Source organism: Babylonia areolata, chromosome 5 (genome assembly GCF_041734735.1).
Source record: "Babylonia areolata isolate BAREFJ2019XMU chromosome 5, ASM4173473v1, whole genome shotgun sequence".
NCBI lineage: Eukaryota > Metazoa > Mollusca > Gastropoda > Neogastropoda > Buccinidae > Babylonia > Babylonia areolata.
In genome coordinates, this window is record NC_134880.1 from 1,353,159 (window position 1) to 1,380,654 (window position 27,496).

The following is a 27,496-nucleotide window of genomic DNA, read 5'->3' on the forward strand; positions in this document are numbered from 1 at the left end:
GGCAGATTCGGCAGTGCAGAGCAGGCGGAAAAGCAGGTGGGTGGTGAAGGTGATATCGCTGTTTTCAATGGGCAGAAGGGAAGAAATATTGGCTCAAACACAGACATATTATTTATTTATTTATGACCTTAGTCCCATATGAAGAGGGGCAACAACAGACCAAGGTTCTCATAGCTTTCAAGTCTGGCTTTAAAACCCACCTCTTTCCAAGACAGCCTCCCTCCCCTGCCTCTTCTTTGTCTTCAGTTTCTCAAGTTTTGAGTTATGCATGTGTGTGAATGACTGGTGTGAAAGCGCTTTGATTTGTCCCTGCTCAAGATTCAGCGCTATATGAATATTATTATTATTATTATTATTATTATTATTATTATTATTATTATTATTATTATTATTATTATTGTTGTTGTTGTTGTCATTATTATTATCATTATTATTATTATATAGTGTGTGAACATTTTATTTTATATAAACGGTTTATTTACGAGTCTGCCGTCTTTGCACTGACCTGTCAATGAAGCCACGTGGTCACCACAGTGACGGTTCTGGCGATTATTTGGGTCATTCTGTGCATTGTTCTTTGTTACAAGTTTTTTTCTTTATTCTTTTTGTACACGTTTTTGATGGGTACATATGAAAACCCATCCATCATGCTTATGCTCGAAGGCGAAAAGTGTGAATTTTAAGACAAGTGTTGTACAATATATGTTTCAACCAGTATGACTTGATTTCACACAGGCTTCTCTCCATTTGTGTTGGTCCATGCTCCTGTCACTCTATTTAAAGAACAGACTTGTTTTAGAGTGAAGGAGGATAAAAGGTATCAGGCATGTGTAACACATTTGATCAGGAGAGACAAGCAGGCAGGTAGACAGGTAAGCATATTATGTATTATACATATATATATTTTTTTCTTTTTTCTTTTTTTTAAATTATCATTATCATTCGTTATGAGCTGTGTTTCCATGTCCAGTGAAGATCGTGTTGTTTATGGTGGTCGTTGCTGTTCAACTATCATCCGCATTAATCACATGCGATTGCGTGCTTGGGGCGTGTCCCCTCTCTGTCTCTCTGTCTATTTCTGTCTCTCCCTGCCTCTGTCTCTCTTCCTCTCTCTCTCCCTCTCTCTCTCCCTCTCTTCCCACCTGCCTCTATGACTATCCACGTCTGTCTCTCTGTGCCTTCATTTGAATCGCATCAAGTGAACATGCACATAAGAAATAATTATACGCTTTGATATGATAAATATAACGCACCACACATACATGCACACTCACGCACGCGCGCACGCACACACACACACACACGAACACACACACACACACACACACACACACACACAGTCTCTCTGTTTTACTCTCTGTCTCTGAAAAAGAGAGAGGGGGGTAGAGAGCAGTTGCTAAATGAGAGCGAGAGAGATATAGAGATTCCCAACCCAGAAAGAAAGCACCCCAAAACAAAAGTAATATGCATTCGTACAAAAACACTAATTCCGCGTTTAAGTTCCGCTGCCCTCACCGGAGTCCCCCACCCCACCCACACACACACCCCACCCCCAACCACCCCAAACCCCACCCTACACCCACCCACACAGACCACCGGCATAACATACACGTGATTTAGACAGCAGTGTGAGAGGAAAAAGAGCTGGGAAGAACAAGAGAGAGACAGAGACAGAGGAGGGGGTGGGGAGAGACAAGGTACTGCATTGCATCGCTCGTGCTCCGCAGAGAGACAGAGACAGAGCGAGAGAGAGAGAGAGAGAGGAGGGGGTGGAGAGAGACAAGGTACGGCATTGCATCGCTCGTGCTCCGCAGAGAGACAGAGACAGAGCGAGAGAGAGAGAGAGAGGAGGGGGTGGAGAGAGACAAGGTACGGCATTGCATCGCTCGTGCTCCGCTCGTGCAGCGCACGCGGCTCTCAAAAAGTAAAAGCAGGAGGAAAAGTGACAGACAGCTTCAGCCAGCTTGCAAGCAGCTCCGTTAGCCAGTGGTGGTGGTGGTGGTGGTGGTGGCTGTGAAAGAGACAAGTGGAGAGGTGAAGCAAGCCAGCGTTGCCACCGAGTCTTGTCAGGGGTGGTGGTGGTGGTGACGGTAATGGTGACGGTGATGGTGGTGGCTTTCGCCGTGCTCTGGGGCCCTTGATTCTGCTGTCACCGGCAGTGGTGGTGGCGGTGGTGGTGGTAGTAGTAGTGCTATTCTTTGGTGAGCTTCCTGGCTTTTTGGAAGGGATTGGCTGGCTCCTGGTGGCTTCAGGACGCTTCCGGTAAGGGAGGGGACTTTGTGTGGAGTTGTGTGTTAAGTCACTTTATTTCATTGAATGTTTGTTCTATTTTAATCTAGTTTATTTTATGCTATTCTATTTTATCTTCTTCTACGTTGTTCGACATTATCATGAATACATGCTTGTGACCTGTTTCTTTGCCCATTGCAGATTAGCCGTGACATTCGATCTGTGTCATTTGCCGAGACCGTTATTGATTGATTGATGGTGACCAAGTTTGATTTATTATCTTTGGTTTGTTTTGTTTTGTTTTTACGGTGATTAAAATATAGACGTCTTTTGTTATGAGAAATGTGGTAATAGGATGATTTCATCATTCTGTAAGCTTTGTGTTTTTTGGTGTAAAGGTTTGGGGATGAGGTTAGGCATGATTTGGGGGACTAGGGTGTGGTGTTTCTGTGTGGAGGAGGGGGAGGGGGCTAGGGGGGAGGGGCAGGGACTGACTGTTAATCGTTTGGGGATTAATCTGTCTGTCAGTACGTCATGTATTCCTTGCTTGTGCTCTTCTCCTTTTACCTAAATGGGTGGTGGGGGAGGGGCGGTTATGTCTGTCGTTATTCTCTTTGATTGAAATTAGTTTTTGCTGTCGGGTTCAACAGCATCTTTCCTCGGACACTGTGTTAAAAAGGAAAAAAAAATTGTTCTGAGAACCCCACCCTTTCCTGTTCGTTTCGTTCTGTGGGATGAAGTAACACCTCAAAAACTGCAGCACAGATAAAACACATGCAGAAGTGACCACCAGCAGATTTATCGTTGAAAGTTTGGCTTCACTGTTGGGGACAGGTGATGACAGTGAAACCCTTCTAGGTGATGACAGTGAAACCCTTCTAGGTGATGACAGTGAAACCCTTCTACCCCGATTTCATCATGGCTTTCACCAGGCATTCTTTGATAATCCATGTAATGCTGGTGTCCCTTTGTTTCTCTCTTTGTCTAAAAAAAAGCGTGGTGATAACTGAATGATTCTGACTAAACGGTGGATATATATGAATCAAACCGGCTAAACGGGTGAAAATGATTTTGACTTAAAGAATGGTGAGGAGTGAACGATTCTGACTAAACGTATGGTTTGAAGTGAATGATTCTGACTAAACGTATAGTGAGAATTGAAAGATTCTGACTAAACGTATGACGAGGAGTGAATGATTCTGACTAAACGTATAGTGAGAATTGAATGATTCTGTCTAAGCGTATAGTGAGAATTGAAAGATTCTGACTAAACGTATGACGAGGAGTGAATGATTCTGACTAAACGTATAGTGAGAATTGAATGATTCTGTCTAAGCGTATAGTGAGAATTGAAAGATTCGGACTAAACGTATAGTGAGAATTGAAAGATTCGGACTAAACTTATGACGAGGAGTGAATGATTTTGACTAAAAGTATATTGAGAAGTGAGTGATTCGGACTAAAAATCACGGTGAGAAGTGAATGTTTCTGGCTAAAAGTATAGTGAGAAGTGAATGATTCGGACTAAACGTATGGTTGGAAGTGAATGATTCTGACTAAAAAGCACGGTGAGAATTATATGATTCTGGCTAAAAGTATAGTGAGGAGTGAATGATTCTGACTAAAAGTACAGTGAGAATTATATGATTCTGGCTAAAAGTATAGTGAGGAGTGAATGATTCTGACTAAAAGCACGGTGAGAATTATTCTGGCTAAAAGTATAGTGAGGAGTGAATGATTCTGACTAAAAGTACGGTGAGAATTATATGATTCTGGCTAAAAGTATAGTGAGGAGTGAATGATTCTGACTAAAAGTACGGTGAGAATTATATGATTCTGGCTAAAAGTATAGTGAGGAGTGAATGATTCTGACTAAAAGTACGGTGAGAATTATATGATTCTGGCTAAAAGTATAGTGAGGAGTGAATGATTCTGACTAAAAAGCACGGTGAGAATTATATGATTCTGGCTAAAAGTATAGTGAGGAGTGAATGATTCTGACTAAAAAGCACGGTGAGAATTATATGATTCTGGCTAATCATGTGGTGAGGAGTGAATGATTCTGACTTAAAGGGTGGTCAGGAGGGAATGATTTTGACTAAACGTAAGGTGAGAAATGAATGATTCTGACTAAATAGTAAGGTGAGAAATGAATGATTCTGACTAAATAGTAAGGTGAGAAATGAATGATTCTGACTAAATAGTAAGGTGAGAAATGAATGATTCTGACTAAATTACTGACTAAAGTACGGTGAGATTATATGATTCTGGCTAAAAGTATAGTGAGGAGTGAATGATTCTGACTAAAAGCACGGTGAGAATTATATGATTCTGGCTAAAAGTATAGTGAGGAGTGAATGATTCTGACTAAAAGTACGGTGAGAATTATATGATTCTGGCTAAAAGTATAGTGAGGAGTGAATGATTCTGACTAAAAAGCACGGTGAGAATTATATGATTCTGGCTAAAAGTATAGTGAGGAGTGAATGATTCTGACTAAAAGTACGGTGAGAATTATATGATTCTGGCTAAAAGTATAGTGAGGAGTGAATGATTCTGACTAAAAAGCACGGTGAGAATTATATGATTCTGGCTAATCATGTGGTGAGGAGTGAATGATTCTGACTTAAAGGGTGGTCAGGAGGGAATGATTTTGACTAAACGTAAGGTGAGAAATGAATGATTCTGACTAAATAGTAAGGTGAGAAATGAATGATTCTGACTAAATAGTAAGGTGAGAAATGAATGATTCTGACTAAAAAAGTACGGTGAGAAATGAATGATTCTGACTAAAAAGCAAGGTGAGAAATGAATGATTCTGACTAAAAAGCAAGGTGAGAAGTGAATGATTCTGATTAATCTAATGGTAAGAATGGAATGGTTCTGACTAGAAGTATCACGAGAAGTGACTGATCCTGAGTAAACGAATGCTAAAACGTGACATACTCTGACTAAACGTTATGGTGAGAAGTGAATGATTGTGAATAAAGAGTGCGGCACGAAGTGAATGATTGTGAATAAAGAGTGCGGCACGAAGTGAATGATTGTGAATAAAGAGTGCGGCACGAAGTGAATGATTGTGAATAAAGAGTGCGGCACGAAGTGAAAGGTTCTGACTAAACGTTATGGTGAGAAGTGAATGATTGTGAATGAAGAGTGCGGCACGAAGTGAAAGGTTCTGACTAAACGTTATGGTGAGAAGTGAATGATTGTGAATAAAGAGTGCGGCACGAAGTGAATGGTTCTGACGACAACGGGTGGAGTGAATGGATGGATGATGGCTGGGAATGTATCGACCGGAATCTGTAGGAAGATGGAACACTTTAAAGTTTAACAGCAGAGACTCGGCTTGAGTACCATTTCACTCTACCTCTACACTCTACCTCCCCTACCGGTACGTACCGAGTATCCACACACGTACTACTGCCATACGAATGTTGACTGAAGTGGATTTGGTCCGCATTTGCTTCGGTTATAGATGGATGGATGGATGGATGGATGGATATGCAAAGTGCATCATTTTGTGACTGTTCAGATTAACAAACGTAAATCGTGCTGCAACTCGCTACCACTACTACTACTTCTACTACTACCACCACCACCACAACCACCACCACCACCACCGCCACCATACTACTACTACGACTAGTGCCTCTTTAATGTTTTCATACGCTTTGAGTGGCATGGTGAATGTCGGAAACCAGGTTTCAAAATGGCGGAAAGCTGACCTGGAAAAGTATAAGGACCCGCACAGTTACATTCAGATTCTGTTTTCTGCTGTAAAATGTGCTGCTTACAATCAACATTCAGATTCTGTTTTCTGCTGTAAAATGTGCTGCTTACAATCAACATTCAGATTCAGTTTTCTGCTGTAAAATGTGCTGCTTACAATCAACATTCAGATTCAGTTTTCTGTTGTAAAATGTGCTGCTTACAATCAACAGTCAGATTCTGTTTTCTGTTGTAAAATGTGCTGCTTACAATCAACAGTCAGATTCCGTTTTCTGCTGTAAAATGTGCTGCTTACAATCAACATTCAGATTCTGTTTTCTGCTGTAAAATGTGCTGCTTACAATCAACATTCAGATTCTGTTTTCTGCTGTAAAATGTGCTGCTTACAATCAACATTCAGATTCTGTTTTCTGCTGTAAAATGTGCTGCTTACAATCAACATTCAGATTCTGTTTTCTGCTGTAAAATGTGCTGCTTACAATCAACATTCAGATTCTGTTTTCTGCTGTAAAATGTGCTGCTTACAATCAACATTCAGATTCTGTTTTCTGCTGTAAAATGTGCTGCTTACAATCAACATTCAGATTCTGTTTTCTGCTGTAAAATGTGCTGCTTACAATCAACATTCAGATTCTGTTTTCTGCTGTAAAATGTGCTGCTTACAATCAACATTCAGATTCTGTTTTCTGCTGTAAAATGTGCTGCTTACAATCAACATTCAGATTCTGTTTTCTGCTGTAAAATGTGCTGCTTACAATCAACATTCAGATTCTGTTTTCTGCTGTAAAATGTGCTGCTTACAATCAACATTCAGATTGTTTTCTGCTGTAAAATGTGCTGCTTACAATCAATTTCAAACATGGTGGGGTTAAGTTGTTGTTTTTACCGTCGACCGAACTGACTTATCAAAGGAATATGATTGTGTATGTATGTATGTATGTATGTATGTAGATATGGTGTATGCATGAATGTATGTAGATATTTATGTGTGTATTTTATGCATGTATGTGTCATTGTATGTATGTATATACATGGCTCAAAGTGGATAGGTAAAAGGATTCATGTCAGTAAACTCTTGCCGAAATCAGCAGTAGTAAGGTGGGAAACGTCCATACTCATTGAGTATAATTTGGCCCAATTTCCGCTGTGACCCATATCCGATATACCACCATACTGTGCATGCACGCTCTCTCTCTCTCTCTCTCTCTCTCTCTCTCTCTCTCTCTCTCTCTCTCTCTCTGTCTGTCTGTCTGTGTGTCTGTCTCTCTGTCTGTCTGTTTCTGTCTGTCTGTGTGTCTGTCTCTCTGTCTGTCTGTCTGTCTCTCTCTGTCTCTCTCTGTCTCTCTCTCTCTTTTGTCTGTCTGTCTGTCTCTCTCTGTCTGTCTGTCTCTGTCTGTCACACACACACACACACACACACACACACACACACACACACACACACACACACACACAAAACAAAAAAAACACAAAACTTTGCAGACTTATTCCATGCTCCATGATCACTAAACCAACAGGCTCCCAGCGTCAGTGCCGTGTTTCCTAACAAACCAGTTTTCAAAGCCTGGCTGGGTATTTCTGGACACTCTTTCAGCTCGCTGTGCTGGCAGATTTCATGGACACAGGCAGTGACACTGCTGATTAAAATCAGAGCCGTCTGTCCCATTAATTATGAATAGCATGACTTGACGATACGGGTTTTGTTGTTGTTGTTGTTGTTTAATCAATGAGAAAAAAATCCCCATCTCTTTCTTTCTGAAAGTTCCCTATCATTTTCACGTGTGGTTGCTGTGTGTGAAGTGCTTAGTTTTCTTAAAGACGAAATTCCTTCTTTTTTTTCTTCTTTTTTTTCTTTCCTTTTTTTTCTCGTCGGTTTCGTTTTTGTTTTGTTTTTTGGTTTGTTTTTGTTTTTTGTTATATATATATATATATATATATTTTTTTTTTTTTTTTTTTTTTTTTTTTTTTTTTTTTTTTAATATATGTACCATGCATGATCAGCAAACGCTGGTGTGTTGATCAATCGTTCCATGGACGGACACCATCTAGGGGGATTTTTTTTTTAAGTGAGTAGGAAGAAGGTATTGGGCTAGAGTGTCGTTTGTAAATTGGCATCGATTTAATTGTTGAAATGAAATCAAGTCCGATTTTTTTAAGTAAAGCACATTCCCATTATTCACCGTGTATTGATTTCTGTAATTTGATGGGTATCTGATCATATATTTTGTTGAAACTACATTGGTATAAATTTAATCATGATAATTGACAGTGGAAAGTTTGCTTTCAGAAGGTTATTCGTAGATATTCACTTTCGTGAATGATTTTGAAACATAGATCGATCAGTCCATCTGTCGATTGATCCATAGATAAATAGATAGATAGATACATAGATACATAGATGCATACGTACATGCATACATACATAGATTTTCGACGTTTTTATACGTTTCCTCGTGATAATAGAACAATGAAATGAGAGAGAGAGGGAGGGGTGGGGGGTGGGGGGGGAGAGTGGGTGGAGGAGGTGGGGGGGGGCTTTTTCAACAATTGTTTTTTCTCAGATTTTAGAATTTGGAGTTGACATTGTCTTGCATGCAACTTGTTCGGAATATGGGACTGACCTGACGTTTTTCAGTTTGTTTCTTTGATTGGTGCTGTCTGCCTGAAACTGTTACAACTTCCTTCGCTCTGGAAAGACTTGGTCAGTACCAAATTTGGCTTTGAAAAAAAATGGACCAAAAAAATCATCTTTTCCAATGCATTGTGTTTATCATTTTTGGCAATTTTGGGAAGGGCACACAAATCAGAAAGAAGCGGAAAGAAAAAGTTACGAAGTTAGTTTAGTGTTTTGTTGTCGTTTTTTCCCACAGAACTTAGAACGTTTATCTGACAGACTGAAGTAGCTGTTTTCAAATCATTTTTAGTTCACATAGGAAGTTCTGCTTAGTATGAAGGTTACATAGCTTCGTTTATCTGGTAGGGGCACCAACATTCTGCCAACAAACACATAAAAACGTTTGATTCTGCCAACAAATAGGACACCAGTCTGATAAGTCTTGGAAGTGTATCTTTATACTGATCTGCCTCATCTCAAACATAACATTCTTAATTCTGTCTCAAGAGACTATTGCGTTTCGCCCAAGTGGTCATTTTGTCGCTAAACCGCGGTGTACGTGTTCCCTTTGATTGATATTCAAAAGCACGTGTGTGTATGTGTCTGTGTGTGTGTGTGTGTCTGTGTGTGTGTGTGTGTGTGTGTAATTCTGTGCGTGTGTAGGTGTGCTTATTTACATGTTTGTGTGTGCACACACTTGTTCCTGTATAGCGTAATCGATACGTGTATGTTTATTTATGTGTAACGTTGTTGTTTTTTTGTTTGTTTTGTTGTTGTTGTTGAACGCTGCGAACTCCGTTTCGTTAGCGTCAATCAGTAGTAGTAGTAGTAATAGTTGTAGTTGCAGTTGTTGTTGTTGTTGTTGTTGTTGTTGAGTAGTGGTAGTTGTTGTTGTTGGTGGTGTAGTAGTAGTTGTAGTAGTATTCTTGTTTTTCTTCCTCTTATTATTTTTTGTTGTTCTTGTTCGTCCTATGATACGATCATATTTTTAGATATTCTGTTTACCTATCTGTCTGTCCTCTCTCTCTCTCTCTCTCTCTCTCTCTCTATATATATATATATATATATAGAGAGAGAGAGAGAGAGAGAGAGAGAGAGAGAGAGGTGTGTGTGTGTGTGTGTGTGTGTGTGCCATTTTTATTATCATTAGATTCCTGCACCGCCATTTCTTTTAACCACCAGGCGAAGGAACGTGACTGTACATGTTCCCCCAGTCCCATGTACGATCGACTCATTTGAAGTACTGACGCAGTTTTGTTGAGATAAGAGAAATCGAAATCCGTTGGCATTCGTGCCGTTATTTGCACGATCGGACAGCGCCATTGCGTTCATCAAACAGGCCATTTACCGGTGTCACTTGGCGAAAAATAGAAAAATACAGAGGTGACCGGTGGTGGTTTGGAGGTGGAGGGGGGGGGGGGGGGGCGGGGTTGGAAGACACGGGGTATGGCTTGGAAAGGGTGGGCGTTTCTGAATATAGGGGGGAACAAAGCAATTAAAATGGAATGAAATTAGATTCTTCCAAACGATTTGATGTGTTTTTGTTCTTTTCTTTTTTTTTTCTCTTTATTTAATTTTATTTCATTTCATTTTTTTTTTTTTTTACTGTAGGCTGTATAGCGATGTCATTTTAGCACGCATTTATTTCAACGATCTGGTGCTTTCAGTTGCAAGAACATTCATGCGATCTTAAGCTTGGTTCCAGCTGTTGAACGTTCCCTTTTAAAAGATTATATCCAGGGAATTATAATTTACTCGTTTTCAAAATGTAGAAAATTTCATCTATTGTGAATTAATGATTCATGATTATTGATAAGCATAATAATGATGATAATCATAAGCGCTTTGATTTGTCTCTGCACAAGATTCAGCGCTATATGAATACCATTATTATTTATTATTATTATTATTTTTATAAACAGAAGAAGAATGCCACGTGTGACAGAAGTGTGGTGTTTTTGTTTTATATTGTGGACTGTGAACTTTCACAGAAGTATATCTAATATATGAATGATCATAATGTTCACAGAAGTATATCTGATAGATGAATAATTAAGTTCTTTTCAATCTGTGGAGGCACATGCATACACAAAGTATGTTGAGATTAGCTGTACGTAATTTGTGCGTGTGTTTTTTTTCTTTCGTTGTGTGTGTGTGTGTGTTGTGTGTGTGTGTGTGTTTGCGCGCGTGTGTGTGTGTGTTTTGTTTTTGTTTTCTTTACGACAATGAATATACATATAAAAGGACCTTGAAATTGTTGACCATGATTTGATACAGCTATCAGAGACCCTAATTTGAAAAAAAAAGAAGAAGAAAAAGATAGAAAAGGAAACACTGGATTTGTTTTCTCTCCTCGATATGCGATGTAACACATGTAACACATTGCTGTAACAGCATAGATCGATACAAAGACTTCACAATCCTAACCCCAGCCTCTTACCTATGCTCTTCCCTAGTTCAGACGTGTGGGGGTCTGCAACAGACATTCTTATTCACATTGCAGGTAGCATCCCCGCTCTGTGGGGAAAGACTGTGTGCTGGAAATTGTCCCAGTTCTCTGGTCATCGTGTTCTGTCTTTCATGCCTTTCTCTTTCTCGCTGTCCCCTTTCTTTCTTCGGGTTTTGTTCCTTCTGCATGTCCCTTTTTTCTTTCAACTCAGCATCTCGACTGGATAATGAGATATATCTGGCTGTCTTTTTCTGTCATTTTCTTCAATCCAAAGTGCGCAATGATTATATATACTTAAGCTTGGTTTGTTTTGGTTTGTTTTGTGTTTTCAGTCTTCTTTTAGGGAAATCACGCTTACCGTTGAACTTAGTCGCAGCTCTTGAAAGAGAGAGACAGACAGAGAGACAGAGAGACACAGAGAGAGAGAGGGAAAGAGATATATTAGCCACACAAAGCAACGAAAACATTGCAATATAAACGATATATAATCCAGATATTTGCTCTCTTTAAAGATATAAATGGAGAGAGAATGAGAGAGAGAGAGAGAGAGAGGGGGTGAGGGTGAGGCAGGAAGTGTTGTTCTAGGTGGCGGAGATTCACATTGTTCACAACTAGCTTAACGAGTGTTATTCCAGTACCTCACTCACACAGTCATCACCACACCTATATTCACATCGTTCACACCAAGCTTAACGAGTGTTACTCCAGTACCTCACTCACACAGTCATCACCACACCTATATTCACATCGATCACACCAAGCTTAACGAGTGTTATTCCAGTACCTCACTCACACAGTCATCACCACACCTATATTCACATTGTTCACACCAAGCTTAACGAGTGTTACTCCAGCACCTCACTCACACAGTCATCACCACACCTATATTCACATCGTTCACACCAAGCTTAACGAGTGTTATTCCAGTACCTCACTCACACAGTCATCACCACACCTATATTCACATCGTTCACACCAAGCTTAACGAGTGTTATTCCAGTACCTCACTCACACAGTCATCACCACACCTATATTCACATCGTTCACAACTAGCTTAACGAGTGTTATTCCAGTACCTCACTCACACAGTCATCACCACACCTATATTCACATCGTTCACAACTAGCTTAACGAGTGTTATTCCAGTACCTCACTCACACAGTCATCACCACACCTATATTCACATCGTTCACACCAAGCTTAACGAGTGTTATTCCAGCACCTCACTCACACAGTCATCACCACACCTATATTTCCGACACTTCTCGACAACACCCCTCACCTCCCAACCCCTCCTCCCCCCCCCCTCGCCCCCCCCCCCCCCCCCCCCCCCCCCCCCCCGCCCCTTACCCCCCTTCTCTTAGCTGTGTTTCGCACCTGTAAGTACTGACCTAACTGGGTTCAATCCGACTGATCAGCGTCACCCTGAGAGTGCAGGAGTCTCACGATGCGGTTAACTCTGTGCATCTTCCGGGACTGTTTCTGTAAGCTGCCGCCTCCTCCTCCTTCTCCTCCCCCTCCTCCTCCTCCTCCTCCTCCCCCTCCTCCTCCCTCTCCTCCTCCTCCTTCTCCTCCCCCTCCTTCTCCTCCTCCTTCTCCCCCTCCTCCCCCTCCTCCTCCCTCTCCTCCTCCTCCTTCTCCTCCCCCTCCTTCTCCTTCTCCTCCCCCTCCTCCTCCCTCCCCTCCTCCTCCCTCCCCTCCTCCTCCTCCTCCTTCTCCTCCTCCTCCTCCTTCTGCCCCCCTCCTCCTCCTCCTTCCCCTCCCCCTCCTCCTCCTCCTCCTCCTTCTTCTTCTTCTTCTTCTCCTCCTCCTCCTCTGTCTCTCTGTCTCTGTCTCTCTGCCCTTGGCTCTCCCTTCCTCCCCCCCCTCTCTCTCACTTTCTCGCCCCTCTCTCTTCTTCCCCCGCCCCCCCCTCTCTGAAATGTGTTCTTCACGAAACAGTTTTGCTTGTGCATGCATTGAGCAAAGTGGGTTTTGTGCTAATTGTATTCATGTGCAAAATGTGTAAATCGCCGCTTTCCATTGGTGCCGCGGCCTTTATGAATAATGTGTCATTGTTATTCATATTATTCTGACGATTTCGTTTGTTCTGCCATTTCTCTGTCTGTGTGTCTAACTGTGTGTATATGTCTGTCTCTCGCTCTCTTTTTTCCCTTCTCTCTGTGGATTTCACACACACACACACACACACACACAAACGCACACACACGTGAGAGCTGGCTATGTAGGTCAGCCAGATGCACGTGAACATCGTCATGTTGTGTGTTTACTGGAGTGCAACCGGTTGCCCTTTAGTCGTATGTCCTGAACCAGACATCAGTTCTGTGATCCTTTTCGTGTACCGTGTGATGGACAGTGTCTTGAAGGTTTGTGTCGTTTCGTGTTGATCTGTCCTAGTTACGCTGCTGAACTGGCAAAGTAGTAGTTATCATGTTTGGGAGATTGTTCTGCCTGTGGGGGTTCATCGGTGTGAGCAAAAAACGGGAAGGGGTGTTGGACTGAAGATGGGGGTAAACCCCACATACCATCCTTCGCCTCCACGGGCTCACTTCCTCCTGATTGCTGGAAACCATCATTGAGGAGGAGAGGGAAGGGGTGGGGTGCCGCGGGGTGTGTGTAGGAGTTGAGAGGGGTGGAGGTCACGGGGGAGAGAGTGACTTAGGAAGAGGCAGAGGAGGAGGGAGGGGCGGCAGGGGTGGGTGTGAGGGGGTCAGAAAGATCAGAGGACGGGAGGAATGATGGGGTGAAGGAGAGACAGGGGGTGGGGGGGGCTAAGAAAGAGGGAGAGACAGGGGGGGGGGGGGCTAAGAAAGAGAGGGAGAGACAGGGGGGGGGGCTAAGAAACAGAGGGAGAGACAGGGGGGGCTAAGAAAGATAGGGAGAGACAGGGGGGTGGGGGGGTAAGAAAGAGAGGGAGAGACAGGGGGGGGGGGGGGCTAAGAAACAGAGGGAGAGACAGGGGGGGCTAAGAAAGATAGGGAGAGACAGGGGGGGGCTAAGAAACAGAGGGAGAGACAGGGGGGGCTAAGAAAGATAGGGAGAGACAGGGGGGGGGGGTAAGAAAGAGAGGGAGAGACAGGGGGGGCTAAGAAACAGAGGGAGAGACAGGGGGGGGCTAAGAAAGATAGGGAGAGACAGGGGGGGGGGGTAAGAAAGAGAGGAAGAGACAGGGGGGGGGTAAGAAAGAGAGGAAGAGACAGGGGGGGGTAAGAAAGAGAGGGAGAGACAGGGGGGGGGTAAGAAAGAGAGGGAGAGACAGGGGGGGCTAAGAAACAGAGGAGAGAGACAGGGGGGGGCTAAGAAAGATAGGGAGAGACAGGGGGGGGGGGGTAAGAAAGAGAGGAAGAGACAGGGGGGGGGGGTAAGAAAGAGAGGAAGAGACAGGGGGGGGTAAGAAAGAGAGGGAGAGACAGGGGGGGGGTAAGAAAGAGAGGGAGAGACAGGGGGGGTAAGAAAGAGAGAGAGAGACAGGGGGATAAGAAAGAGAGGGAGAGACAGGGGGGGTAAGAAAGAGAGGGAGAGACAGGGGGGGGGTAAGAAAGAGAGAGAGAGACAGGGGGGGGTAAGAAAGAGGGAGAGACAGGGGGGGTAAGAAAGAGAGAGACGGGGGGGGGGGTTAAGAAAGAGAGAGAGAGACAGGGGGGGTAAGAAAGAGAGAGAGAGACAGGGGGGGTAAGAAAGAGAGGGAGAGACAGGGGGGTAAGAAAGAGAGAGACGGGGGGGGTAAGAAAAAGAGAGAGAGAGAGACAGGGGGGGTAAGAAAGAGAGGGAGAGACAGTGGGGGTAAGAAAGAGAGAGAGACAGTGGGGGTAAGAAAGAGAGAGACAGGGGGGGTAAGAAAGAGAGAGAGAGAGACAGGGGGGGGTAAGAAAGAGAGGGAGAGAGACGGGGGGGGGTAAGAAAGAGAGGGAGAGACAGGGGGGGGTAAGAAAGAGAGGGAGAGACAGGGGTGGGGGTAAGAAAGAGAGAGAGAGAGACAGGGGGGGGTAAGAAAGAGAGAGGGAGAGACAGGGGGGGTAAGAAAGAGAGGGAGAGACAGGGGGGGTAAGAAAGAGAGAGGGAGAGACAGGGAGGGGGGGTAAGAAAGAGAGGGAGAGACAGGGGGGGGGTAAGAAAGCGAGAGAGAGAGAAAGGGGGGGGCTAAGAAAGAGAGAGAGAGAGACTGGGGGGGGCTAAGAAAGAGAGAGAGAGACTGGGGGGGGGCTAAGAAAGAGAGAGAGAGACAGGGGGGGACTAAGAAAGAGGGAGAGACAGGGGAGGGGTAAGAAAGAGAGAGAGACAGGGGGGGACTAAGAAAGAGAGAGAGACAGGGGAGGGGTAAGAAAGAGAGAGAGACAGGGGGGGACTAAGAAAGAGAGAGAGAGACAGGGGGGGACTAAGAAAGAGGGAGAGACAGGGGAGGGGTAAGAAAGAGAGAGAGACAGGGTGGGACTAAGAAAGAGAGAGAGAGACAGGGGGGGACTAAGAAAGAGAGAGAGAGACTGGGGGGGGGCTAAGAAAGAGAGAGAGAGACTGGGGGGGGGCTAAGAAAGAGAGAGAGAGACAGGGGGGGACTAAGAAAGAGGGAGAGACAGGGGAGGGTTAAGAAAGAGGGAGAGACAGGGTGGGACTAAGAAAGAGAGAGAGAGACAGGGGGGGACTAAGAAAGAGAGAGAGAGACTGGGGGGGGGGAGAGAAAGGAGAGAGAGAGAGAGGAGGAGGGGTAAAAAAGGAGAGAGGGAGAGACGGTGGGGGTAAGAAAGGAGAGAGAGAGACAGGGGAGGGGGGGTAAGAAAGGAGAGAGAGACAGGGGGGGTAAGAAAGGAGAGAGAGAGACAGGGGAGGGGGGGTAAGAAAGGAGAGAGAGAGAGAGGGGAGGGGGGGTAAGAAAGGAGAGAGAGAGACAGGGGGGGTAAGAAAGGAGAGAGAGAGACAGGGGAGGGGGGGTAAGAAAGGAGAGAGAGAGACAGGGGAGGGGGGGTAAGAAAGGAGAGAGAGAGACAGGGGAGGGGGGGGTAAGAAAGGAGAGAGAGAGACAGGGGAGGGGGGGTAAGAAAGGAGAGAGAGAGACAGGGGAGGGGGGGTAAGAAAGGAGAGAGAGACAGGGGAGGTAAGAAAGGAGAGAGAGACGGGGTGGGGGGGGGCAAGAAAGGAGAGAGAGAGAGAGACAGGGGGAGGGGGGTAAGAAAGGAGAGAGGGAGAGACAGGGGGGGGTAAGAAAGGAGAGAGGGAGAGACAGGGGGGGGGGTAAGAAAGGAGAGAGGGAGAGACGGGGGGGGAAAGAAAGGAGAGAGGGAGAGAGAGACAGGGGGAGGGGGTAAGAAAGGAGAGAGAGAGAGAGAGACAGGGGGAGGGGGTAAGAAAGGAGAGAGAGAGACAGGGGGAGGGGGGGGTAAGAAAGGAGACAGGGGGGTAGAAAGGAGAGAGAGAGACAGGGGGGGGGGTAAGAAAGGAGAGAGAGAGAGAGAGACAGGGGGAGGGGGTAAGAAAGGAGAGAGAGAGACAGGGGGAGGGGGGGGTAAGAAAGGAGACAGGGGGTTAGAACGGAGAGAGAGAGACAGGGGGGTGGGGTAAGAAAGGAGAGAGGGAGAGACAGGGGGAGGGGGGTAAGAAAGGAGAGAGAGAGAGACTTGCGGGGGGGGGGGGGGGGCGAGTAGATCGGAGGGAGAGACAGGAAAAAAAAGCATTGGGGTGGAGGGAAGGGGAGGGTTGGGGAGGAGGAATTGAGGGTGAGGAAGAGAGAGAGAGGCTTCGGCCAAATGGAGAAGTTTGTATAATAATAAAAATTATAATAATAATAATAATAATTATTATTATTATTATTATTATAATAACAAGAGAGGCAAGGCCTTCAAGACTCACTTGTGATACACTTAAAAAAATATCTAATCGTTGAAATGTGTTCTGTATTTGTTATTATAAAGCTTCAGGTTAAAAAAGAAAAAAAAGAAAAGTCCTAACCAGATTCGAACCCCGCGTGTTCGGGTGAGAAGAAACAGTCTTACCCATTACACTATCATAGCTCCTTCCATGTCAGGTCAGGTCATTAGATCTGCTACTGGTAACCTGTAATCCAGTACAACCTGTTCAGGGTCGGGTTGCCGACGACTAAACCGGCACTTCCACCGCTCCCTTCTGGGACTGGTGAGGCGGGTGGCTAGACACCCTTATGGAGATCCATAAAAGGGCGTCGGCTCAGGAGAGCCACCGACGGCCATCTAGCTCCACTGTGCTGTGTGCATGCCACACGCAGTTGGCCCCCGGGGTGTGTCTACCCATGTATGCGAAGTCTGGATCCGGCAGAATCTGCGGAAGAAACCTATCGGTTCAACGGAGAGGAAGGCGGTTACAGCAACGCACTGTGGAGTGCAGAGAGCAAGATGAGACACCGAAAGGATATCTTGGTCATCCACTGCATCCGTGCTCATCCTCCAGTCGTCTCGACTTAGTCTTGCCACTGGAAATTGGTGGACCCGGACAAGAGAGTGAGGTCGACGTTGCGCAACTCCTCTTCACTTTAAACAAACTCATCGCGCAAGTCATCAGTCATCCAAAATGACCTTTCATCCTTCATCATTTCATCACCCCCAAGTCCTGTGGCGACAGGCGAGCGACGAAACGACAGGTGTGGGTACACTGGCAGTCGCAGCCGCAGACCTGCACGCAGGCGGCTCAGGCCATAGGGTCGTTCTTCGTCGACAGGAGCAGCGATGGAGCTCGGCAGCCGTCTGAGCGTCTGAGCAGCCCTCTTTAGGAATGCACTGCTCACCTCCCTGGCATGAGGAAGGGGCTAGAAAAGGTGCCCTAAAAATTGCCTGCTCCATATCACCCTGGCCAGCATACCGCGGCTGGCGGGGACCCTACATCAGCGGTCGAAACAAAGAGAAAGAAAAGAAAAAAACAAGGATCGTTCCTCTCACCATTGGTGCTTGGAACATAAGGACTCTCCTGGACAGAGATAACGCGGACAGACCCCAAAGGAGAACGGCACTAGTTGCATCCGAACTCGCCAGATACAACATCGACATCGCAGCCTTGAGTGAGACTCGGCTTGCAGGCGAAGGCGAGCTCTGTGAACGGGGATCTGGTTACACCTTCTTCTGGAGTGGACGAGGAAGCAAAGAGCGACGTGAGGCTGGCGTTGGTTTTGCAGTAAAAACAGCACTTGTCAGCAAGCTAGCTGGAATCCCAAAGGGAGTCAACGATAGGCTTATGACCATGAAACTCCCACTGGAGCTGCTGGAAGATCGTCTGGAATCCGCCTCTCTGGACAACCAGAATGTGGAGTCTGACTGGAGGACCCTGCGTGAGCTGATCTATAGTACAGCTTCAGAGACCCTTGGACCCATGACCAGAAAGCACAAAGACTGGTTTGATGAAAACTGTGATGAAATCAAGCAGCTTCTGGATGAGAAACGCTGTCTGCATCAAGCCCACCTGAGCAACCCAAAGTCCACATCAAAAAGGATGCATACAATGCCATCCGCAGGACTGTTCAGCAAAAGTTACGCCAGATGCAGGATAAGTGGCTGAGTGACAAAGCTGATGAGATCCAGGGATATGCTGACAGGCACGATATGAAGAGGTTCTATGATGCCTTAAAAGAAGTCTACGGCCCCACATCCTCAGGATCATCCCCCCTCCTCAGTGCAGATGGGAATACCTTGATCACCGAGATGGAGAACATTCTCGAACGATGGGCTGAGCACTTCAACAGTGTCTTAAATCGCCCTTCCTCCATAAATGATGAAGCCATAGACCGTCTCCCACAAGTCCCCACCAACGAAGCACTGGACGATCCGCCAACACTTCTTGAGACCCAGAAAGCAATCCGTCTGCTATCCAGTGGCAAAGCACCTGGCTCAGACTCCATACCAGCAGAGGTCTACAAGGATGGAGGCACTGTGCTGACTGAGAAGCTTCATCAGCTGTACTCACTCATGTGGAAAGAAGAGACGATCCCCCAGGATTTCAAAGATGCATCTATCATTCACTTGTACAAGCGAAAGGGGAACCGGCAAGCCTGTGATAACCATCGGGGCATTTCCTTGCTCTCCATCGCAGGCAAGATACTTGCCAGGATCCTACTTAACCGCCTCACAGCACACCTTGACCAAGGTCATTTGCCTGAGAGCCAATGTGGATTCCGGAAAGAGCGCGGAACCACTGACATGGTGTTTGCTGCAAGGCAGCTGCAAGAGAAATGTCAGGAGCAAAATGCTGATCTGTTCTCCACCTATGTCGACCTCACTAAGGCCTTCGACACCGTGAGTAGAGAGGGACTGTGGAAGATCATGGCCAAGTACGGATGCCCTCGGAAATTTATTTCCTTGGTCAGCCAATTCCATGAAGGCATGCAGGCTCGAGTCCAGGACAATGGTGAAACATCTGCTCCTTTTGCTGTCACAAATGGTGTCAAGCAAGGCTGCGTCCTGGCTCCAACGCTGTTCAGCCTCATGTTCTCTGCAATGCTTACTGATGCCTTCAGAGATGGCGATGTTGGAATCGGCCTAAAGTACCGAACAGATGGCAAGCTGTTTAACCTCAGAAGGCTTCAAGCAAAAACGAAGGTCATGACAGACATCATCAGAGACTTTTTTGTTTGCTGATGATTGTGCCCTCAACGCTGGATCTGAAGCTGACATGCAACTCAGCGTCGACAAGTTTGCCACTGCCAGCAGGAACTTCGGCCTTACCATCAGCATGAGGAAAACTGAAGTTCTCCATCAGCCAGCCCCAGGGAAACCCTACGTTGGGCCCAACATCACAGTCAACGGTCAGAGACTCAGTGCAGTGGAGCGGTTCACATACCTTGGCAGCACACTGTCACGAAATGCGACCATCGACGATGAAGTGAACGTCAGGATTGCAAGAGCAAGCGCAACTTTTGGTAGACTCAATGCAAATGTCTGGAACAGAAGAGGCATTAGTCTTGAGACCAAGCTAAAGGTCTACAGAGCAGTAGTTCTCCCCACACTACTGTACGCCTGCGAAACTTGGACAGTGTACCAACGACATGCCAAGAAGCTGAACCACTTCCACACAACATGCCTAAGGAAGCTACTGAACATCAAGTGGCAAGACAAGACCCCAGACACAGAGGTGCTCGCAAAAGCCACCCTTCCCAGCATCTTCACCATCCTGATGCAGTCCCAGCTTCGCTGGGCTGGACACGTGGCGCGCATGCCAGACCATCGGCTGCCCAAAAGGCTCTTCTATGGCGAGCTGCAACAAGGGAAGAGATCACACGGAGGTCAGAAGAAGCGCTTCAGAGATACTCTGAAAGTCTCTCTGAAAGCGTTTGATATCAACCCTGACTCCTGGGAGGAATCTGCAGTGGACCGTGACAAATGGCGCGCTGCTGTGCACAAAGGTGCCAGGTTGTGCGAGGCCAACAGGACTACTGCAGCTGTTGAGAAGAGGCAGGCCAGAAAGTCACGGGCAAACAAGCTCCCTGACAATGATATGCCTGTCTTTGTCTGCCCCAACTGTCAGCGAACATTTCGTGCGCAGATTGGACTATTCAGCCATCTGCGCACTCACAGATAGATTCATGAGCATCCTTCCCCCCACCCCACCACCACCCTCCCCCCCATCCCCCATCCCCCATCTGGATGACAACGATGGTCATCATCGATCTCGATGGACACACCACCACCACCATCATAGCTCCTTAACTGACGTTCCAAAATTTATTATTTGAACATACTTTTTTAAAGGGCGATAAATCAATTGCGGTATTCGCAGTGAGAACGCTGTTTAAATCATATTATTCTGGTGTATCTTGGGCATTCAAAAAATCTTTAAGGGCAATAAAAAAAATATATAAAAAAATTCTTTTTAAGTCCGCGGTAAAGGAGACGTGGCTATCGCCGCAATCACACTGCAACATTTAGCCGTTTTCTCTAGATCTAGATAGATGTACAAGTTTAGTTACACCCGCCGGGAATGAAGTACGACACGGTCGATTCAATTTCTCTTTTATGTTCATTCTAGTTTTATAGTTTTAAAGCTGATATGAAAATTGAGTATTTTGTTAAACTAATAACATCTAGAGCCAAGTACAAGTACTTCTAAACGTCGTATGAAGTGAAAAGGACTTCATTTTGAGTGAATTCCGACTGATTCTGTGGGTATTTTTATGGCAGTTTGGGGCATAATCCAGTAAGTGATGAGGCGTTCACAAATCTTTCTCTGAATAAATATTTAACGGTCTCCTTCTCCAACTTTCCATCACATGTTATCGTGTATTGTCCATTGAATATATGATTTAACGGGCAGGTCAACAACTTAAAACAAAATGGCGTCTTTCGCGTTCGCGAAAAATATGAGCACGCGCTTTGAATGTGTATAAATATGTGTACGCAACTGATTTTTGCCCATGACCTTCAGGGCTCAGCCAATAGATCTATAAAGTCCACTCGTCGTATTGATTTTAGTATTTTCCGAAAAAGACCACTTGGGCAAATGAACATAGTGAAAGCCCTGTACACTGAGAGTAAAACACACAAGCTTTTTATGTATTGAGCATAATTTCAAAATGTAATGCTTAAGATGAGAAAGATCAGTTTAAACCAAATTAAGTCCCCTAGCATTAATTACAGATTAATTTCCTTTTTTTACTATCTGCACCAAAACGTTTGCAAAATAAATAAAACTTCCATGCTTAGCAAAAGAAGTTCCTGTTTGAACAAAAAATGATAATAATGACTGCTCTTGTTGTGTCAGAATATCATATCAAAGTGCCAAGTTTAGAGAACAAAAAAATATAAATATAACAGCAAATCCAGTCTGCATATAAGATGACTGGAAAGAACTGAATTTTTCCTATTTTTATGCCTAATTTGGTGTCAACTGACAAAGTATTTGCAGAGAAAATGTCAATGTTAAAGTTTACCACGGACACACACACACACACACACACACACACACACACACACACACACACACACACACACACCGACAACCGAACACCGGGTTAAAATATACTCACTTTGTTTACACAAGTGAGTCAAAAATGCAGACTTACATAGCGCCGTACTCACATCTCAAATGGGGCTCACCGCTCTTTGCAATAAGATACACAAATTTCAGACTAAGTGACATAAAAATATGTATAAAAGATAAGATAAAATAAAAATGAAATAAGACTTAATAGAATAAAATAAATAAATAGACATAATCTCACATCACGCTGGCTAAAATCTACTTACTTCAAACTAAGTGACATATATATATATATATAGAGAGAGAGAGAGAGAGAGAGAGAGAGAGACTATGCATACAAATACATACAAAAACACATATATACACATACATATACACGTAGATATACTCACATACACATACGCATACATATCCCCCCCCCCACGCCCCCCCCCCACCCCCCCCCACCCCCGCCCCCCCTCCCCCCCCCCCCACACACACACGCACACGCACGCATGTATATGTATATATGTGCACACATGTATACACACACATATACATGCACATATATGCACACATAATAAGTTACTCGAAATAAGTTACAATTGAACGCGGACAAAACTGAAGCAATGATCATAGGAACTAAACAAAAACTGTCTTCCATCACAATTGACACAATCAAACTTGGCAGTACATCCATCCCTCTTTCCACGTCAGTCAGGAACCTCGGTGTTGTCCTTGACAATACACTGTCCATGCGAAAATTTATCAGTCAGACATGTCAGTCCTGCTACTGTCAACTGCGACGCTTCAGTGCCGTCCGGAAATATCTGTCCACTGACGCAACATCTAGACTTGTCGATTCTCTCATTCTCTCTTGCCTTGACTACTGTAACTCTCTATTGTCTGGTCTGCCTGCTTCATCCATTCAGCCCCTTCAGCGCATACAAAACTCTGCTGCCCGACTCGTCCTCAGAAAGAAAAGATCTGAGCACATTACTCCTCTTTTGCAACATCTCCACTGGCTCCCTGTCTCACACCGAATAAAGTACAAGATCAGCACTCTATGTTATAGATGCATTCACAAAACTGCCCCTTCCTATCTCTGCGGCTGCCTTCACCTCTACACTCCATCTCGCTCACTACGATCGGCCTCGGATCCACTCTGTTTACGCATACCAAGATTCAAACACTCGACTATTGGCCGCCGTTCTTTCTCTGTTTCTGGACCTTGCGATTGGAATGAACTTCCTTTTTCGCTTCGTCAAGTCTCCACACTCAGCTCTTTCAAGTCTAGCCTTAAAACCCACCTCTTCCCAAAATAGCCTCCTTTGCCTGCCCTTCCTTGTCTTTAGTTTCTACAGTATTAGAGTTATGCATGCGTGTGAATGACTGGTGCGAAAGCGCTTTGATTTGTCTCTGCACAAGATCCAGCGCTATATAAATACCATTATTATTATTATTATATACACATACATATATACCTACACACACACATAATGTAAAATCATCACAGGCAATATCATAGTCTCACATCACATAGGCCCAACATCACAGCCAAATAAAAACATATCACATTTACCCAAGTCAAAAACATGCAACCAGGCCTCACAGAAGCACACCAAAATCATTACAAATGCACACAAATCAACTCCAAGAGCATGTCCACCAATCAAATCACAGCAAGCATATACAGATGGAAAAGCTCTACTTAGAAAGGTACTTGCTGAAAAGATGTGTTTTGAGTGCTCACTTGAATGCGGGTGTTGGGGTGTGACGAATGTGTGAGGGGGGTGTTGACGTTTCCTAGCCTTGAGTGTGAGTCGTGCTGCAGAGTTTTGAACTTTCTGAAGTTTGCCAACATGGTGTTTGGGGCAGTCTAATCTAGATAGGACAAAAGAACAAACCAATGTCGTTGTGGTATCTGTGGTTGGATACTGGCGAATGGAAGTGATTTGTCAGAGTGCTGCATATGCTGACCTGCAAATAATTATGATTGATGTGTATGTCAAGTGTCTTGTCATCTGAAAGCTTGTACCCTAAACTGCGTGCAGATTCTGAGAAAGGTATGTCTGAGGTTCCCATCAGGATGGATGAAGGCTTAGGCAAGTCAGAAAATGAGCGCTTTGAATGAATGAGAAGTGCTTCTGTTTTATTATCATTGAGTTTGAGTTTGTGATCTGTCATCCATGATTTGACATGTGTGATGCAGGACTGTAAAGTCTGTATGGTTTGACCTATTTCTGTAGGTTGACATATTCTATAAAGTTGTGTGTCGTCTACAAAAGATTGGTTGAAACAAAGTGACTTTGGATGAGTGTATAGTACTGAAGGAAACAATAGAACAGTTAAATTCACCCATCCTATATACTGAGTGTATAGTACTGAAGGGAACAATAGAACAGTTAAATTCACCCATCCTATATACTGAGTGTATAGTACTGAAGGAAACAATAGAACAGTTAAATTCACCCATCCTATATACTGAGTGTATAGTACTGAAGGGAACAATAGAACTGTTAAATTCACCCATCCTATATACTGAGTGTATAGTGCTGAATGGAACAATAGAACTGTTAAATTCACCCATCCTAAATACTGAGTGTATAGTGCTGAAGGGAACAATAGAACAGTCAAATTCACCCATCCTATATACTGAGTGTATAGTGCTGAAGGGAAGAATAGAACAGTTAAATTCACCCATCCTATATACTGAGTGTATAGTGCTGAAGGGAACAATAGAACTGTCAAATTCACCCATCCTATATACTGAGTGTATAGTACTGAAGGGAACAATAGAACAGTCAAATTCACCCATCCTATATACTGAGTGTATAGTACTGAAGGGAACAATAGAACAGTTAAATTCACCCATCCTAAATACTTCCACAAGGGACCCTGGCTTACACTTCAAACTCAGCTGGTTTGCGTCATGCACAAAGTCTAATGTCATGCGTGTTATTTGTTGTTGTTGTTTGTTTGTTTCTGTACAGGGCTTTTAGAATTTGGAAATATTGTTTTCTTCATGATACTTGCAGATAAGTTATTGCAAACACGTTTATAATTACAACAACGTGTTCGTTCGTTGTACACTTACCCATCCATGAGAGACGATGGCCTCATTGAATAAACCGTTCATTCGTCTACATCACCCATGTGTTCATTAACTCTCCTCTCTCGCTGGTTCTTTCGCTCGCTCTCGCTCTCTCGCTCTCTTTCTGTATGTGTGTGTGTGTGTGTGTGTGTGTGTGTGTGTGTGTGTGTGTGTGTGTGTTTGGCTCTCAGTCTCTGTCTGTCTGTCTGTGTCTGTCTCTTCCCCCTCTCTCTGCCCTCTCTCTCCCCTCTCTCTCTCCCCCTCTCTCCCTCCCTTCCCCCCATCTTTCTCCCTCTCTCTCTCTCTGCCCCCTCCATTATGACCATTCTGATAGCTGCGAGCAGTCCGGGTCAATGGGGTGCATGCAAACCCGCTCTTGTATTAGATTTACACCAGTGCATCCCCCAGCCTCTTTTCTCGTTTTGCATGCCATTTAACCCTCAGATAAACATCAGCGATAGATAACTGACCACTTCCAGCCAGCATGATTCGGCATGCATTTGGTTTGCTTGGCTTAGCAGCCAGATTATTTCCCCGCTCCTGTCTGTCTCTGTCTGTCCGTCAGTCTGTGTGTGTGTGTGTGTGTGTGTGTGTGTGTGTGTGTGTGTGTGTGTGTGTGTGTGTGTGTGTGTGTGTTCTGTGTGTGTTCTGTGTGTGTGTGTGTGTGTGTGTGTGTGTGTGTGTGTGACTGACGTGCCTTACTGTCCACATCCACCTCCCCTCTGTACCACCCTCTTGTCATTATCACATGATTAACGCGTCCGTTTGAATTCGGTGTCGAGAATGCATGCAGGTCATAATCATCATCACTGCAGTGTGTCTGGCTGGCTGTCAGGATGATCAGCAAAGAAACGCTGTGTGTGTATTGTGGAGCGTCACTGTATCACAGAGATATATTGTGGAGCGTCACTGTATCACAGAGATATATTGTGGAGCGTCACTGTATCACAGAGATATATTGTGGAGCGTCACTGTATCACAGAGATATCTGTGTGAAATAAGGGTCGTTCTCCCCAGGGAGGTACAGTGCCGTGTCATCCATTGTTTTCTTTCTCCGTGCTTGCAAGTGTATTTATTTTCCGATCACCCTGGAACCTTTCTACAGAACTCTGCAAGGGAAATCCTTTTGGTTGCCGTCGGTTCCTTGACGTGCTTCCAAGTGACTGCTGCACGCGGGAGTTCGGTTTAGAGGATCACCCGAATGACCGGCGGTCCAGGCTGCCCCTCAAAGTCCAGTGGAGAGAGAGACGATACAGGTGAGTGTGATTCCCTCCCTTTCGCTCAGGTTCTCCCGCTGCCCTGGCACAGACGTCACTGTGAGACCAATGAGAGGGTCAAACAATGGCTGCAGGCGACGAACTAACAGACCACATGTAGCTTGTGATGTGAGTCTGGATGCACAGGCGAGTTAAGCAGCATTAAGTTTGTTTGGGCAGAAGAACATTCCAAAGTCTTAGCGATTTACAGCAGTTTCAGTTTCAGTAGCTCAAGGAGTCGTCACTGCGTTCGGACAAATCCATATACGCTACACCACATCTGCCAAGCAGATGCATGACCAGCAGCGTAACCCAACGCGCTTAGTCAGGCCTTGAGGGGAAAAAAAGAGAAATACATAAAAAAAGGAACTACTACTAATAATAATATAAGGCGCAAAAACTTGAAGTCAACTATAAGCGTACAAAATAAAATAAAACAAAATAAATAAATCAATCAATATAGATATAAATAAATAGATAACTAAATAATAATAACATAATTTAAAAAGATAATAAAATAAATGAATAAATAATAATAATAATAAAAAAATAAATAAATTAAATAAATAAATAAATAACAATGATTTACAGCAGACTTGAGGGAGAGTAGGAAGGTTGCAGAATGTTTACACAAGTGAGTCAGAAAGCAGGGGGACTATATTGACCCTTCAAAGGCAGCAATGGGGGATATTTAAAGTCTCTGAGGGGGAAAGACAGGGGTTATTTTTTTAATTCCAAATATGACTTACTTTACGTCCCATGTGAACTCCTCAGAGATCTCGACAATGACAGTGAAGTATCGTCCCTTATGGTCACTGAACACACACACACACACACACACACACACACTGGCAGAGCTGCAATAATGGTTGTAAAGATGGGTGAGTCCAACAGCTCTCAGTTCATGATACAAGCACACCCTGGTACACTGAAACTGGGTGTTACAAGCACACCCTGGTACACTGAAACTGGGTGTTACAAGCACACCCTGGTACACTGAAACTGGGTGTTACAAGCACACCCTGGTACACTGAAACTGGGTGTTACAAGCACACCCTGGTACACTGAAACTGGGTGTTACAAGCACACCCTGGTACACTGAAACTGAGTGTTACAAGCACACCCTGGTACACTGAAACTGGGTGTTACAAGCACACCCTGGTACACTGAAACTGAGTGTTACAAGCACACCCTGGTACACTGAAACTGAGTGTTAC

The 27,496-nt window shown here is 44.7% G+C and overlaps 1 long non-coding RNA gene across 1 annotated transcript in view; it reads left to right on the forward strand.

Annotated features, from left to right (window-relative positions):
• Window positions 1–2,132: 2,132 nt before the first annotated feature.
• Window positions 2,133–27,496, forward strand: part of LOC143281854 (uncharacterized) — a 96,477-nt gene continuing 71,113 nt past the window's right edge. The window contains exon 1 of the long non-coding RNA XR_013055190.1: window positions 2,133–2,262. This is a non-coding gene — a long non-coding RNA (uncharacterized LOC143281854). The remainder of the gene's footprint in view (window positions 2,263–27,496) is intronic.